The sequence below is a fragment of the Perognathus longimembris genome, chromosome 17, assembly GCF_023159225.1.
Source record: "Perognathus longimembris pacificus isolate PPM17 chromosome 17, ASM2315922v1, whole genome shotgun sequence".
NCBI lineage: Eukaryota > Metazoa > Chordata > Mammalia > Rodentia > Heteromyidae > Perognathus > Perognathus longimembris.
The window spans coordinates 42,292,338-42,306,408 of NC_063177.1; positions in this window are offsets into that span (position 1 = coordinate 42,292,338).

Below are 14,071 nucleotides of genomic sequence, written 5' to 3' on the forward strand. Positions count from 1 at the left end.
ACCACTTTTCTGGGATGAAAAAATTAAAAAATACATAAATGTGCTTGCCAAAGTGCCTGGTGGAGATTAGCTAGAGTCATTGTCTTCCCTACTATAGTGCCCTGCAAAGTTAGACACACTCCAGTAAGCAGAGAGATGCAGATACAGGCGGTCTTGAGGTGCTCCTTTTCCTCCTCTTCCCTCCTCCTCTTCCTCCTCCCCCTTCATCATCCTCTAGAATAATTGTTTTTCCAAGGGGCTCAAGATGTAGAAAAGAATGTGCGAGATCTGTGGAGTTACAATGCTATTAAATGATTATTAGGACATCTAATACTAACAATACGCATGATTCCCCTGGGTAGCAGGCACTGGGCTGCCTGAATGGCATACAGATTGCTGTGCCCACTTAACAGATAAGGATCCTGGGTCTCCTGAAGGTTGAGGACTTATTCAAGGTCCTGCACCAGTAGGGGATGAACTGAGGTTATGCTCTTGTACTCTGACTGCAAAGTTGGTGCTATCAAACAATGTGTTAGACTTCTCTCTGCCTCCAATGTGGGCTAACTGTAAGAATTAAATGAAGTAACAAGCTAACAGCTTCCTAGCATGTTCTAAATAGCAGCTCGGTTGAGATGTAAAACACATAAAATAGGGGTTGTGAATATGGCCTAGTGGCAAAAGTGCTTGCCTCGTATACATGAAGCCCTGGGTTCGATTCCTCAGCACCACATATATACAAAAAGGCCAGAAGTGGTGCTGTGGCTCAAGTGGCAGAGTGCTAGCCTTGAGCAAAAAGAAGCCAGGGACAGTGCTCAGGCCCTGAGTCCCAGGCCCAGGACTGGCAAAAAAAAAAAAAAATATATATATATATATATATATATATATAATATGTATATATATATCACATAAAATAAAGTTCATCCTTTCAAAGTATGCAACTCCGTGGTTTTCAGTATATTCTCAGAGCTATGCACCCATCACAGCTGTGATTCACTGTAATTCATTATCATCCCACAAAAACCATACCTATTAGCAATTATTTCTATTCTCCACTCCCTTGCCCTAGAAAGCCACTAATCTATCTTCTATCTCTGTGGGCCATGAGGGTGCTGGTGAGCCTGTGGCATTAGTAATGGATCTCTATAATTTCAGCTTTCTGGCTCTGAGTAACCACAAGCCTGTGGGTGTTGGCCAACACTGGGTAGAAATAAGAAGAGAAAACTAAGCTTTATGCTCTTAAATGGCAGCTTAGCCTGTCCTGTACACTCAGACTCTATGCAGATCTTTCTCTTTGAAGCGCTGTTTGTCTGGTGACCTCCTCCTTTGGTATCCACTACCTTATAGGTGCTCTGAAGGACCTCTGGGAGAAATGTAGTCAGTGAATTTTACTTGAAGCTGCAAAGCCCCAGAGATACTCAAGAGTACAGGCCAATGCTGGGCTTCTCTCTTTCCATGTACACTCCCTCTCAACTCGCACTGGAATCCAGGATGAATAGGGGACAGTGAGTATCAAGGACTCCCTTACAGTGGGAAGAGTGTCTCTAGAAAACAGCACATCGTCTGAACATGGGGAAATGGCAGCAAAGATGATGATGGAGCATGACTAGTTCATAACCTGGGCAGCAACCAGGCCCTTGTGCATTCCAAAAGATGAAGACCAGAGCTCAGTACTGACCGGGATGCTGACGTTCCTACCCCTATAGCTCAGATCAGGCCCCGGCCTGATCCTGTCCTTCCAGATCCTCAGGTACCTTCTGCTGCACAGAGGCTTTTCCAGCAGCAGCTGGCTCCAAACAAGCCAGGTGTGTGGAAGTAGCAGACAGCAGCTCCTGCACCCCCTCCCCTACTTGTCAGTTGCTGCTCTGAAAGGTGGGAATAAAAGGGTTTATGGACAAATATACTGGGAAGATAGGATAAGCCAACTATTATCACTTAGAAAATACAACCTGGGCTGAGGCACGGCTCAAGTAGTTGAGTGCTAGCCATGAGTGAAAAAGTCAAATGAGAGTAAGGCTCTGAGTTCAAGCCCCAATCTTAAAAATTAGAGGAAGAGGAGAAGAAGGAAGAGGAAAAAGGAGATAGAAAAACAAGGAAAAGAAAGGCAAAAGTCACCCCCCTTTCTGCATTCCTGCAAAATGGAAGCCTGTCAAGAGAATGAAGCGCATGTACAATGGCTGGTTCCAGGTGCATGGGAAGGCCCAGTATTACTCTGAGCGCTGCCCATCAGCTTTCTCTATCTTCAGGCCAGCCTACCATGTAAGCACAACTTCAACCATCCCTACCTTATGGACCAAGAGGCTGTGGCCTATGGAGGTTCCCTTTCTCCTAATAGGGAGGTTACAATTTGCCTGGGGCCTGCATGGCAAAGCACTGGACTACAGCTACTTCCCAGCTGAGTTACTTAGAAGTACTTTGCAAGGGACAGGCTCCCTGCACAAGTTAGCTATTATAAGTCATTGATGGGGCAGGGGGGCGGGGGATCCCAGCCAGCAGCCTCTGAAATGACCGGTGGCTGAACCCAATCTGGGCTCTCTGCCCTGGGAGCAAGGCGATGCCTGAGGACAAATGGCTCTTGGCCTGGCCTTGTGGCAGGCTGAGGCCACCTTTCAGTAGACTCTATGGAGGTCCCAGCAGGGGCTTCAGTGGAGAAAGGTGGGATTCTGCAGGTTTGGGCAGGTCTGTTCTCCACCGCGGTGCTCCTGGTGGCTGGGACCCCCTAAAGTGAGCAGGGAAACACATTTTAAGTATAGGCTCCTGCTCGGGAGGGTCTGGGAAGCCCAGGCTAATGACCCCCTCAGCATTCCGGCCTGCAAGGGCCAGGAATTGGCTGAGGGCAGGCCCATTAGCCACAATCCTCCCAGTGCTCACACAGGAGAGTAAGAGGGGAGGGGGAGAGAAGGGAAAAGTTGAAAAAGAGCTAATTATCGCTTTTATCAGAGCGGTGGGTTGATGGGTCCTGCCCCAGGGCAGCTGGGACTGCATTAAAGATTAAACGCCAGGTGAGCGGGAGCAAGGCTTGTCATTCCACAGGAGGGAGGCCTGCAGGCTGCCCCCACTGAGACCCGGTGGCTTGCGGCAGCCTTAGATCTGTCAGCCGAGCCCTCTGTCCCAGCGCCCACCATGGCCACATTCCACTCCATTCCACCGGGGGACCCCCGCAGTGCCCAGTGCTTCCGCTGCTGCTCTGGGGAGGCTGCTGAAGTCCACATCTGCTCCCTCCAGGGATGTGGGGTCGGGGCAAGCCTAATTACCCAATTGGTAGGTTTCCTGGTACCTGTCTTAGGGGGACTTAATGACTCCTACCTGTCACCCAGTGACCTCATGTGTAGAGACTACATCTGAATTATACAAGGTCTGGAAAGGACCTGAGGTCAGGTGATCTGATTCTCTTTGTTATTACAGAACAGCGGGCCAAGACCCAGAGAAGGAAAGGGGCCTTGGTCAATCACACTGAGGTGCTTGGTTCTAAGAGGCTGTACGTTGTTCAAAGATTGGGCTACATCTTTATGCTCACCTTTATACCTAATGTACTGAGTTCAAGGAACTGGGGTGATTGATGAGCTTGGACAATTGAGTCTGAATGGTTTCACTTTAGGTGGTCACTGAGTGCAGGTTACTTGGGTGGACGATCAGATGGTGGAACTCATGAGAGTATTGATGAAGGTGAGTGTCGTGGTCTTGGGCTACCGAGGCAACAAAAGCACCAGTGGCTACTGGGATTTCGAGTGCCACCTGTAGACTGTAGGAATGTAGCATCAAGACTGGCCACTGTGGCTCTAGTGGCAGAGTGCTAGCCTTGAGCAAAAAGAAGCCAGGGATGCAGGGGGGTTTTAGCCTCCCACGCTCCCCTGTCCTGCAGGAGAGATGGGAAAGCGTACCTCACATGGACGGGTCCAGGAAGAGGCTATAGGGGGCTGACAGACCACCACCCAGCCCTCTTTTCCACAGAGGACAGACAGGCAGCCTGGGAGCAGGTCGAGCCAACTCGCTTATTCAGGAAAAGATCTGTTCTTTTACACAGGTTGGAGGGCGGCGGAAGGGGAGGGATATGTGCACCTACGTAGGGGCTGTGATTTGACGCCTGAGCTTCCCGTCAGGGTGAAGCTCCAAGAGACCTCCCTAAGGGGCAGCTCATATCTACATCAGGGCCCTCAGAACCGCCTCGTAATGATGCAAGGCGTCTGGGCGGGTGTGCCCCACACAGGGACAGCACTCAGGCCCTGAGTTCCAGCCCCAGGCCTGGCAAAAAAAAAAAAAAAAAAAAAGACTGGCCACTGTGCTAATCTAACAGAGCTGGTCTTCATTGTTTCTGTCTTGATGAGGATGTCCTCCAAGACATCCCCACCTCCACAGAGACACTCAAGACATGAAGGCCATCACCTGTCCCCACTGAGGGGGCCGTGGCTGGAGAGAGTCTCAGACCTCAGATCTACAGCTACTCAGGAGGCTGAGATCTGATAATCACGGTTCAAAGCCAGCTTAAGCAGGAAAGTCTGTGAGACTCTTATCTCCAATTAACCACCAGAAAAGCAGAAGTGGAGCTGTGGCTGGAAGTGGTAGAGTGCTAGCCTTGAGCATAAAAGCCCAGAGACAGCACCTAGTCCCTGAGTTCAAGCCCCACTACTGACAAGAAAAAGGCAAGCCTGTGGCAAGGTCTGAAAATATCCCTTCTCTATGGACAACACTATCAGAGAGAGAGAGAGAGAGAGAGAGAGAGAGAGAGAATGAGAGAGAGAACTTGTGACTGCAAAGGACAGACCGGTTCAAGGACTAAGCTCACTGGCTTTGCCAGATGTCACTCAGTGGCAGAGTTCTATCTCCCACCCACCCCCGCCCCCACTTCCTTTCAGAATGAAGGACACTAGTCCTGTCCCCCATGGGTGCTATCTCTGGATGGCAGGCTGTCTACTGGCAGCAGAGATGGTGAGATTCCAAGAGCTCTTGCTCTCTCATCTCAAGGATTTGGCTCTTGGTGGCTGACAATGGATGTACCCCAATGCAGCCCCCCACTCTTATGGGCAGGAACCTAGGGGAAGCCCACCAGAAAACTCACAGACCCACATTCTTCCTCCAGAGGCACCTCCAGCTGGGCAGCCCCTGCCCCTTGTTGAGCACTTTAGACAGAGATGGGAAACCACAAAAATGTTAAGCTGAGATGAAGGAACGTAATGGGCTCTAATCTGAACTGACAGCAGCATTATTAGCCAGCAAAGGGCCCAGGAGCCGCGAGATAGGCAGAGAGGGATAAGAAGAGAGGTGGAGGAAGAACATGGGATGAAGACTTGAGAATGAGGCAGAGTTGGAGTGGTGGCATGAGAGGGGCTGCCAGGATGATCACAGCAATGGTGGCAATAAGAACAGCAACCATGCTTGTGGACAGTGGATGATGTGCCACGCACTGTCTGAAGCCTTTGCACCATCACGTATAATCTCCTGATAGAGGTACCATCCCCTTTTTCTACATGGCCTAGCAATCAAGGCACTAGAGGCCTGACAAATTGACAAAGAATGTCAGTTCAGGGCTGGGAATGTAGCTCGATCATACACACACACACACACACACACACACACACACACACACGGGCTATGAAGATTGAAAGAATCATGGTTCAAGGCCAGCCCAGGCAAAGCACAGTGATACACATCTGTAATTCTAGCTACTAACAGGCACAGGTAGGACTATTGCAGTCTGATATCAGTCCCAAGAAAAAAGCACTCCATCTGGTCTGAAAAAGCAAACTCTAAAACAAAAAAGAGCTAGAGGCATGACTCAAGTAATAGAATGCCTGCCTAGCACGTTCAAGGTCCCAAGTTTTAAACTCCAGTGCTGCCTAAAAGAAGGAAGGAAAGGAGAAAGGAGGGAGGGAGGGAGGGAAGGAGGGAGGAAGTAACCCACTCAATAGGACAATGCTTGGAGGCTAACTGCTCATGGAAACCTTCTTGAGCTGCCTAGAGGTCAAAGGCAAGGGGCCGTCACAGGGGTCAATAAAAGGCAATGAACACTTTTAGGATAAAGAAGGCATTGGGGGTTGTGGGGAGGAAAAGGAAGGGCTGTGGGGAGCACTTGGCTTCGGTACCTAAGAGAGGAAAATACAGCTCTCCTGAGTCACCACCGTACACTATTGATGCTGGGGCTGGGTGAAGGCCAGGGAGAAGTGAGCAGAGAACACAAGACCAAGGTCATAGGTTTTACTGAGCCTTTTAGGAGCCAGAGATCAGAGATCTCATTCAGTCTTTCAAGGGTCAAAGTTTATTTAGCTAACAGGTTCTGAAGCCCACAACCTCTTCCAGTGGCTGGTGCCCACCGAGGCTATGATGGAGCTGTGGGTTAAGACTTGACTTCCACTCTCTAGCTAGAAGGTAGAGAGGGGGCATGGACATCACCTCTTCCTGCTAGGATTTTGGTAGCTGGTCCCAGTCCAGAGGTCTTAATGCAAAGGGGACAACTCTGTACCTAGATGTTGTGAACTCCTGATGGGATTCTGAAAAAAAGAGGGTTCTAGGATTTGGTCATCAATTACTTGTAGTTGTGCTTAAAAGTCTCTGAGGAGTCAGTAGAGATATTGATCTTCCCGCAGCAGAAAATTGCCCAGCAGGTGAACAGAGACAATTTGAGGCACGAGTCATGCTTAAGGGTCAGGAAGTGACTGAGCAGCCCCCCTGCCAGGCCAAAACCTGACAATGTGACCCCATGAAGGTCACTTAAGCTGTACCTCTTTCCTTATCTGTGAAATGGAGGAACTGACTACAGTACTTTGCTCCTGGTTGGTTGGTGACTGTGAGGATAAGGAGTTCAGGCAGCTAAAGCATTTCACTCAGTATCAGAGGCATCTCCTATCCTCAGAAGCTGTAGTTTTCATTACTGTGAATGCTACCCTGCCCTAAGTCTGTGGAAGACAGGGATTCTGCCCCTTTCTCAGCATTGGGAGGGTCCTTGGTCTATGACAAATAAGCCACCAGATCAAGGGAGGATGGTTTGGTCTCTTGTTTGGCAGGGCATTGTTTTTAGAAGAAGCATGGTCCCTTGATTGGCGCAATAGCTTGATCTGACCTTCTCTCTGCCTTTCTGAACCCAAGCACAGTTCTTGAAAATGGTAAATATCTCAGTAGTGTTAGGAGTCCTTTTGACCAAGGAACTTTCAAAGACCATCTACCAACCCATCCATCCATTCACCTACCCAACCACCTACTCACCTACCCATGCACCCACCCACTCATCCATCTACTTATCTACCCATGCACCCACCCATCTGTCTACTCACCTACCCATGCACCCACCCATCAATCTATTCATCTACCCACCCACCCATCCATCCACTCACCTACCCATGTATCCATCCATTCATTTACTTACCTACCTATCCATCTACTCATCTGCCCACCCATCTATCTACTCATCTACCCATCCACCCACCTATCCATCCATCCACTCATCTACCCATCCATCCACCCATCCATCTACTCACCCATTCATCTATTCATCCATTATCCACCAACCTATCCATTTCTTTTTAAAAATAAATGAGGCTCATAGAAGAAGGGTAAGTTTCTTCTAACTCCCTAGATCCTGCCTGAGACTCTCCACTTAACTATAAACTACCACCTGTCCTTTCTTCTTAAACATTTGTCCATCCACTGAACTAGATTCCAATTTTGATTTTGAAATGTGGTTTTTAAATGGGGATTGAAATGGTACCCTTGTCAGTTACCACAAAGGAAAGAGCCATATGCCAGGAAATCGAGCATCACTACACCAAAGGCCCCTGGTGTTTCTCATATCCCTTGAGCTCTGGCACATGCCAAAGAACAAGTCAGTGCACATACAAGTCCTCTGTAGATCTGGGGAGCAGGGAGAAGTTCACCCTGGGGAAGCTGGTGGAGTGGAGAGGTGGGCACCACCATGGACAAGGCATATTCACCCATGTGTCATCTCCACCAGGGGCTCAGTGGGCTGCTTTCCAGCAGGGCCAGCTAATTCTCTCCTGTGTGTATCCCAGGCTCAGGTTTTTTCCTAGTGTTGCACTTGGTGATTGAAGCAACCAAGGGAGTCCTGGCAGCTGCAAAAAGGAGGTGAGACCCAATGAGGGGAAGGAAAGGGAGTGTGGCTAGAGAGGAGCCAGCAAGTCAAGGATAGATGAGGCGTCAGCCACAAGAGGAAGAGCCTGCTTGTTTGGACACTGCCGAGGAAGAGGATGTGGATAGGGGCTGTGCAGAGAGCAAGATTCACAGATTCATGTATGCATTTGTCTTTCCATCCATGTTCATTCATCCGACAAGACAAAGGATGTCATTATCAGGAGAAAATTGCTAACGGAAGTATATGCAAAATGCCAAGGAAACATTTAACAAAAGGAAAAAATAACTATTTGATAAGTGGCAGGGGTGAGGATGTTATGAAAGAAGACAAATTTCACTGGCAATCCTTAAGCCAAGACATGAAAGCAAATAGAGAAGCAGCTGGCCCCTATGGTCCTTCTCTGTTCTGTGGCCCATCTCATCCCACACCATTAGGCCCCAGTTCAACTGCTGCCCTCACTGAGTTGAGTCCAATACCTGCCAGGCACTTTCTGTACGACCTCAGGTAAGTGTTCTAACCCTTCTGAGTCTCCATTTTCTCAGCAGAAAGGTAGGGGTGACACATATGTGGACGATTGTCATGCAATTTACATGTAATAATGTGTAAGAAAGGCTCTTTAGAAGGATGCCTGGCACCTATGTAGAACTTTCTCAAAGCAACTTACTGTTGCTAATTGTCCAAAGCAAGTAGTAGTAGCAGCACCTTCATTGACAAACTTTGGTTCTCTATCTTTGGGCCAGAAAAGAGAGTTAAGGCCATTCCCCATCCCTGGCCTCTCCAGCCCTTGGGGAAACATGAGAAGCTGAGCCTGAGGATCTCCTGTGTGCCCCCCCACACACACCCCTTAATCCTTCCTGAACTTGGGGTGGGGGTGGGGTGAGGGCGGCACTACTGCCACACCTGTGCGGCTCTGACAACTCCTGCCTCTGGGCAGAGAAAGCAATTTCAGAAATGACATGTTGCCAACAAGCAGAAATCAGCTTGTGAATTAAAATGTGTCGGCGTCAGGTGACCCCGGGCTCCGAGGGCTGGCTGCATGAAGACAGCTGAGATTAGAGGCTGTCAGCTGCGGGAGGGGCTGCATGGAAAAGGGTGGCAGGACCCGGGGGACTACTGTTGCCCCTCAGGCCCTTGGCTGCCCTGGACTTGTTCAGACAGTGGGGCAGGAATTTGGGCAGCCGGGTCAGGTCTGCCATGGCGCTGACCAGCCTTCACCGCTCCTCTGACCACTGTCTATGGCGGGGGGCCAGGTGGGGGGTCCAGCTCCACTCTCCTGAGTCAGTTCCAGCATAAACAGACTAATGGGTCTGAGAGAGCCAGGAAGGAATGTGGGCCCCACAGCCCCGGGGGACTCAGAAGAGATGAGAGCGGGGGGGTGGGGGAAGACACCCAAAAGGCAGCCGGACTGTGCTCCACAAGTATGGAGGGAGGGAGACAGGAGGAGGACCAAGAGAGAGGAAAGGAAGGTCTGGCCAGCCGTGCTGAATCCTTGCACCTCCCGGTGTCCCTTGCTTTCCTAGGCCTTGGCCCAGGTAGCCCTGCACTCCCAGGGCAGAGGCAGGGCAGAGTCACTTATATCCCAGCCTCATTAGTCATCATGGGGCCTTGAGTATGGCAGTTCGGTTTCTGTGAGAAACTAGATACCCCACGGTGTCTTAGTTAAACAAGGGGACATAGGGACATAGCCAGGTCAGGAGTGCCCGAGAGGTCAGGCACACACAGTAGCATCTCTGCATGCTAGCAATCGCTTTCCTTGTCTGTGACCTCTCTGACAGGTGGACCCTAGGTCTCATTGCCAGGATACCTCAGCGCCCTGACTAGTGTACATTAGGTGCCTAGTCAGTGATTGTAACCACATGAGTAGTTACTGACAAGTGGGAAGGGATGGGAACCAAAGAATGAGAAATGAAAGGGGAGGTGAAGGTCTAGAACCCCACTTACCTCCTTCCTAAATGTGGGTTCCCCATCCCAGATCCTTGCTCTGGCCTTTTAAAGCCTTTCTTCTAGTACCGGGCTTGCTGAGTACTGAGCTGGTGGCCCTATTTCCCACCTGAACATTTAGGTCTGTGGGGAGATTGCTCCATATGCCTTCAGGAATCTGAGGAGCAGAAGAGTTGACCTTGGGGCCATCTTAGTCACTCTGGGACTGAAGATCACTGCAGATGCACTCCACTGAGCTCAGCAGAGCTGGCAGGGATGGGAATCCTTGGGGCCAGTGAAGAGGGGACAACAGCACTGCGTCTCCAAGGTGGGAAGGCCAGGTGCAATGGAGAGCAAGTGGGGCTATGCCTTCCCCTCTTGCTACAAGAACCCCACTAGAAGAGGGTAGATTCCCCACCTCCCATTAGAGTCAAGTCATTCAAGAGTCTGAGAAGATGCAACAGGGCATTGGGCAAAAACTCAGGCAGGAGAACAGCCTATTCTGCCCCTGTCACTCAGCAAATGCTCTTAAGCTTCCTGAACCTTAGTTTCCTCATCTGTACAATGGGAGTGGAAATTCTTACCCCACTGGGTGATCATAAAGAGTAAAACCAATGTCATAAGGATAGAGATGAAAAAGAAGCTATTCTTAAAAAAAAAAAGCCTCACATATAGCAGGGGTGATGGAATGAGAAAATCAGCACTTGACCATCCACTTGGACAAGAATCACCCATGAATGATGTTCTGGGTAAAAAGATTGCACAGTCTCAAGCACACTCAGATAAGTCATGACGCATAACAGGAAAAGATGACTGCATTGGGAAGATGAGGCTGAAGTCACCTGAAGCAAGTGATCCGATTTAACATCACCCAGCAGGACAAAGCTTCATCCTGAGCTCCTACCCAAGCAGGTCATGCTACAATGTTGTTCACTTGAACCTGATTTTGAGGAAGCAAGCAGGGAAAGCTCAGGTGAGAGATGCCCCATGAGACACATGGCAGAACTCTTCCAACAAGCAAAGCTGAGAATGCACAGTGCTGGAGTCTGCGGTGTGGTGAGGAATAAGGTTTCTACCTGAGTGCCGAGGAGATCCTGGGGCAGGAAGAAGAGGTTCTAAAGGACATGTGGGGGAGGAGTTGGAGAAGTCTGAACATGGACAGTGCTGACATCTTGTCAGTGTCAAGGGGATGAAATTCCGCATCTTGAATTCGTGAGCCAGACTTGTTCTCCGTCGCTCCTGGCCTACTTCCCTCCCGTGCATATGGTGAGAGCCTTGTTCTGCTATAGAACAGTCTTGTTCTGAGGAAACCCACAATAAAATACTGGAGTGTTTTGATGTCTGCAACATCCCATAAATGGGTCAACAAAATAAGTATGGAGAGAGAGAAAGCAAGAGAGACAGAGAAGAGACAGAATGTGACTAGATGTGTTTTGGAGGGGGAAATGGATAGGAGCCCACCTAGTGATTGTCTCAACAAGCCCTGCTCCTTTGGAAGAGTGGCAGCTTCAAGCAGCTGAAGGTGGAGAGGCCTGAGGGCCTGTTTGGAACCGGTTTAGGGGGCAGGAGCAGGGAAGGCTCAGACAGGGGTGGAGGAGACTGAAGGCAGCAGAAGGTAGAAAGAACACAGGAGACTGCTTGCTAGTGATAAAGTCTTCAGTGCATCACTTAACTATTCTGTGCCTCAGTTTTCATAGCAATGCCCACCAGACAAGGGTCAGGCAAGAAATCAGAGCCTGCCACTGTGTGTGGAGCTGACTCTATCAATGCTTGGAACTGGCTGGAGTCTGGACCCAGAAGCCCTGGGATGCAGAAACTTGTAAGGACTGGAGAGATATTGGGTCCTCAGGACTGCCTCCTGCCCTGGGGATCCCATATGAGGCATTGTGACCCTAGAAGGGGTAAAGATGTGGAACAGGGCAGGTCTGGGCTGAGAGATAAGCTTGCTCTGCTGTCCTTACTCAGAAAGGGCCTGGTTTTTCCTATCAGACCCAAAAGGCCTTGAAGGTTCCCACTTTGTGTTATTCCACCAGCCAAAGATGGGGGCTCTGGAAACACTTAGCAGCTCCTGGAGAGACCTGGACTTCAACCTAGCCTGACTCAGTATATGTAACCTGGGTTTGATTATGTCCTTCCTCTAGGCCTCAGTTTACCCAGAATCCATGACACAGAGTGATTTGGCCCTGTATCTGAGGAGACATGGAAATTTGGAGAGGAAAGAGCTGGGGCTTTGGGGGCCAGCAGATGTGTGTTCAAATCCTGATACCATCGCCTTCTGATGGCAATCAGGAGTCTTTGAATGATCCAGCCTCCATTCCCGAACCAGTGCAGGTGAGGAGTGTCCACCAGGCAGGGTAATTGCAGTAAATCGAGACAAAAGAATAAGACAAATAAGTACAAATCACCAGCATATAGTTCATTGGTTTATTTTCTTCCCCCACCTGAATGTCAAGCCCCATGAAATTGGGACTTGGTCTTATAAATGCTTCTATCCTAGAATCCAGGGTGGTTCCTGGCATTTCAACAGGGGCACCCTAAATAATCATTGAGTGGTTGAGCAGATAACATGGCCCTCAGTGAATGACAACACCTACTGTACTGTGGACCCTCAACATCCAAGGGTATGTGGTTCCCAGGAGACCAGTTTTGCAACCGATCAGGATTAAACCCAAGTGACAATAATGTGGGGCAGACTGACTGCTTCCCCACATCAACTGAGCTGCATGGTAGGTAGCTTGGTCAAAATCTACCTGTGATATATCTACAGATAAAGTGGGCCTGCTGTAATTCTAAACCATCTTGGAGCCAAAAGCATTGGAAGCTCACAGATATCGGGGAAAGAATCTTAGGAAAGCAAGACAGAATTCCTAGGTCTGGTACAGTCTAGGTGGACATCACCATGTCTGCCGGGCCTGGAGGACGTCAGGGCAGCTGGGCCCATCTAGACCAGGGGACAGGTTCTATGTGCCCACAGGAGCCAGGCAGGAGTAGCTACAATTGAGAGTGAGACAGGAGGCACTGGGTATTTGGGGGAGCATCCATGCCTCTAATCTGGTAGGGTTCTCTCATACTGGCCGGCCAGCCATGTGGGCATACAGGTCCACATTGGAAGTATAGTTGATTTTTCTAGAAAAAAAAATCCAGAAAATCAGTGGAGGAATGATTCATCTTTAAAAGACAAATAAAAATGAGAGCAAACCAAAGTCATTTGTGGACTGGGAGGGGCCCAGTGGGATCGCTTGATCGTCTTTGATAATGTGTGAAAAAGGACCCCTTGAAATGACTTCCATAGAGGTCCTTGTCTTTCCAGGCCTTCCCGGAAATTCCAGTCTCGGAGACATAGGATGCTTCTTGTAGGAAATGTGGACAGTCCACCCAGATCTGAAAGGCCAGGATTACACACAGTAAGGAAACCAGCCGCTTCCCCAAGTGCTTGGTCCCAGGGGTATTCAAGCCTTGACTCCCAAAGTTAAGGGTAAGGTGGCTCCCACAGTGCTTGTTTCTTCACTGAATGGGTCTCTTCCTTGTGATTTTGAGCACAGGCTACATTGCTGGGCCCTGTTTGGAAAGTGGACCCCCTAATGTGGCCCCATCTCCCACACAAGAACAGCGAGAAAAATCAACAGAGATTAAATAGTAAAGAGATTAAAAAAAAAAAAAGTATTTCTGAAAATGGAAAGTGCTTTACAAATTCCAGGTAGGGTCATCCTTGTTCTCATTATGACTAGGAGCAAAACCACTTTTGCAGAGCAGAGGAAAGGGGCCCAGGACCCATAGGAGCAAAGAATCACCGTGATGTCATAAGGATCCAATCCCAGCAGGGGGACACATGCTCACCAGCTGCAAGACAAGACCATCCTGGGGTGCAGGAGCTTATCACAGCCTCCCCAGCCTCCTGGTACCCAGCTCATGGAGCCCTAGTCAGGCCAGGCTGGAAACATAGGAGCCCCACATGTGCAGCCCATGGACTAAAGAAATCATATAAATAACATAAATAGTTTCCCATATATTCTTAGCTATATAAATTATTCTCTTTTGCCTTAAAAGCTATTATCTGTGAGGTAGGAAAAAAAATACCCTGTGAGCATCTCCCTA